At 56.4% G+C, this 3,042-nt stretch overlaps 1 protein-coding gene across 2 annotated transcripts in view; it reads left to right on the plus strand.

Moving 5' to 3' along the window:
* Positions 1 to 1,628: 1,628 nt before the first annotated feature.
* Nrp1 (neuropilin 1) overlaps positions 1,629 to 3,042 on the plus strand; it is a 153,738-nt gene continuing 152,324 nt past the window's right edge. Inside the window, exon 1 of one of the 2 annotated variants that reach the window (XM_031341885.1) lies at positions 1,629 to 1,903. The gene's annotated coding sequence lies outside the window, so the exon portion shown is untranslated. Of the gene's footprint in view, positions 1,904 to 2,458; positions 2,929 to 3,042 lie in introns of those variants that run through there. The other variant, XM_031341884.1, reaches the window with a different exon arrangement.

Consider the following 3,042-nt stretch of genomic DNA (forward strand, 5'->3'; position numbering starts at 1 on the left):
TGACCTCTAACTCACCCTGACCTTGAAATCGCTGGCATCAGGACCCCATACCACTGAACGTGGTTATAAATGGCAGTTTCTCTTCTTCCGTGTCAGATGTTGGGTGGCTCCTAAGAATTCTTTGTTTTTCTATAGCCATACCTTTGACTTTAAAAACAACACAATGCATATACTCTACTGCACTTGATTTGGTTTTGAGCTACACTGGGATCCCCATGTTGTACCCTTGAGAACTAGGTGGCTCCAAAGGCCTTCTGGGAGCAATGACTCTCTTCTTATTTCTAGCAAAGTGATGTGCCTTGGTGAAAGGAGCAAGGTGTGTCCACCCAGCTAGCTCATACTGGCCATGCTCAAACCGGCCTCATCCTCCGCAGCCCCTGAGGTGGTACTGACCACAGACAGTCTCTATCCAGTGCGGTTAGGGCAGCAGATAGATAAATCACCCGAAGGTGGAAGCAGGCCCTGTCTCCTAGGCAGATCTGCGATATCAAGAAGAGGAAATGTGTGCACGAGACCAAAATAAAATCGAAGTAGGAATCCTGCCAAATTCTTCCTCTGTCTCACACTTGCTCTCCTGTAAAGTCAGTCTGTTCCCCTGGGTGGAGAAGGGCAGGTATCTGAATCGACCTGTCTTTTCTTGATGAAATCTTATGGCACAGGAAAAGGCTGTTAGCCAGAATGGTTACCAACGCACTAGCTGGCAATTAGTAATTAGGGTGGCTAGGCTCCATTCCGCAGCACCCACTGTGGAAAAAAAAAAAAAAGTTGTCTAGGAAAGCCCAGTCCTGGAAAATGAGAGACAGAGTTTTAAGTATGTTTCCCCTAAAGTACACACAGGGCATGCCTCACCGGTTAGAGAAAAGCTGTCAAGAGAACTTAGGGACTGAGCCAGAAAACCAGGAGTCCTTCACTGGTCCCTCTCCCCACCAAGCTTCAAAGCCCTTCCCCCCCCCCTTTTGTTTCTGGGTATGGGGAACTGTCTCTCCCAGGGCTGGCCAGTTGATCACTCAAGTGTCCCACAGTGTGCCCCTTAGCTCACCCGACCCAGGGCAGATTGATTAAATATTGGCTTCCGCTTTGCCTGGGCGAGCCAGGCATTGGGGCTTCTCTTCAGAAAGAGACAAGGATCTGGATCGTCACAGCTATGGCCCGGTTTCCCTTTTATGCCGACTCGCCAAGTCTGGCGAGGCGCCTGTCCCTTGGACTCCAGGACTAGGGCGGCTGGGGTCACCCTGAGTCTAAGGTTTGCCCAGCACAGTAGGACTTGGCAAGGATGCGCCCGATGCCTGGCGTAGGGAGGCGGGGACACGCGCTCCCGGTGGCAGATTGCCAGGTCTTGCCCACCTCACCCCCACCCTCTACCCGCCCCCGGCCACCGGCACTCTTGTTCCCCACAGCTCTGCCCTGGGCGCGGCTATCGCCTAGACCTTGCCTGCAGAGGGCCAACGACCTCGCGACTGCCCCTTCCGCTCAACTCAGAGGCTGACTCCCAGCCTTCTGGCACACCCAAACCACCCGGACTTCATAAGGGTCGGAGAACTAAAGAGGAAGCTAGTGGCGACTAACCGAGACCCTCCGGGGCTGGCTCTCTGCACGCAGGGGTGGCGTTGCGGTGGGGAGGGGAGGGAGAGGCTGCGTTGGAGGCGGGGCCCGGTAACCAGGGCTGGAAAGAAGGCTGGACTCTGGAGCCAGTGGGTCCTGCGCGGGAGCCCAGGCGGGAGATCCGCGCCACGCACAAGCTTCAGTTCAGCGCCCAGCCTAGACGCCCAACGCAGAGTCCTGGCCTAGGGAACCAGTGTCCGGGGTGATCTTTCTCCCTGACTGACCCTAGTTTTTTCAGCCAAAACCTTTGACCAGAGTCTCCTTGCCAGCATTCCTAAATCTTTGCCAGCCCTTGCACCAGGTAGGAGTCAGTCTCTGTGGTGGCAGTGTGTCTATAAATGCCACTTCCCAGAAGGCGTATGACTTTTTCACCTTATTATCCACAAGCTCCTTCGGAGGGCATTAGGCCCGGTATATGTACTTGATCAGTGGCCTCAACTAGTTTAAGTCCCTGGGTGTCCTTGCTATTCTTTCGTAAGCCAAACGCCACCTGCTGCAGTTCTCGGAAAGCCCTTGAGGGTAGAACCGGACGACATGGGGGAGGGGGAGGCACTGGGCAGACGCCGGGGACGCACCTCTTCTGTGCGTGGCGGGTGAGGCTGGAGGACCAGTAGACACAATTGCCTGTAACCTAAACCTGGCACTAGGAGACCCTTGCAAATATCATCCTGTCACCCTCACAGGGGTCCTTGCCAGTATTGTGCACCCTCCTCAGGGTGCACAGAAATGGGCCCCTCAACCCCTGATTCCGATTCTTGGAGTTCTACGTGGCTCGTCTGCGACTGTTGGCGGCTGCCCCCTAGCTGAAAGGCGCGCCACCATCCATCCTCTGGGCTCGTGTAACCCCAAAGGAGAGGGCACCAAATCTCGGGGAACAATGCAGCCTGAAGCGTCGGGGATGGGGATGGGGGATCGAGTACCCAGCCTTGCCTTTATGCACGGCGAGGAGGCCTTGTTTGGCTGCAGCCAGGCTCCGTGCTCCAAGAAGGTCTGCCTATGCTTTACGTGGCAGAGACACAGTCGCAGTTCTCTAGGCTCAACAGCGCGGTCTCCCAGAACAGCCAGGCGTTCTTCTTCTGGTCTACAGTCCTACTCGGAGCATCCTGGAGCGCCCGGCCGCTTCCCGCCCCAAACCTCAGGCTGACACCCAGGAAGTGGAAGCGGGGACTGGCTGCGCGATCCACGCCACCCGGGGCGCGGGTGCCTAGGGATTTGGAGTTCCGTGAAGTAGCAGCTAACCCCGGGCTCTCGGAACTCCTTGGCTCCGGGATCCTCGCCTTACAAGAGCAGCCTTGCTCAGTTCTGGGGTGCAGAGATCTCGCCAAGGTAGACTAGCCGGCCACTGGGGCTGGTACCACTAGTACCAGCTAGCCCCTCCTGACACACATGTCCTTGCACTCTGGGCGCAGACAACTCGCTCCCCAGTGACCTTCTTCCTGC

This window comes from Mastomys coucha, unplaced genomic scaffold (genome assembly GCF_008632895.1).
Source record: "Mastomys coucha isolate ucsf_1 unplaced genomic scaffold, UCSF_Mcou_1 pScaffold22, whole genome shotgun sequence".
Lineage (NCBI taxonomy): Eukaryota > Metazoa > Chordata > Mammalia > Rodentia > Muridae > Mastomys > Mastomys coucha.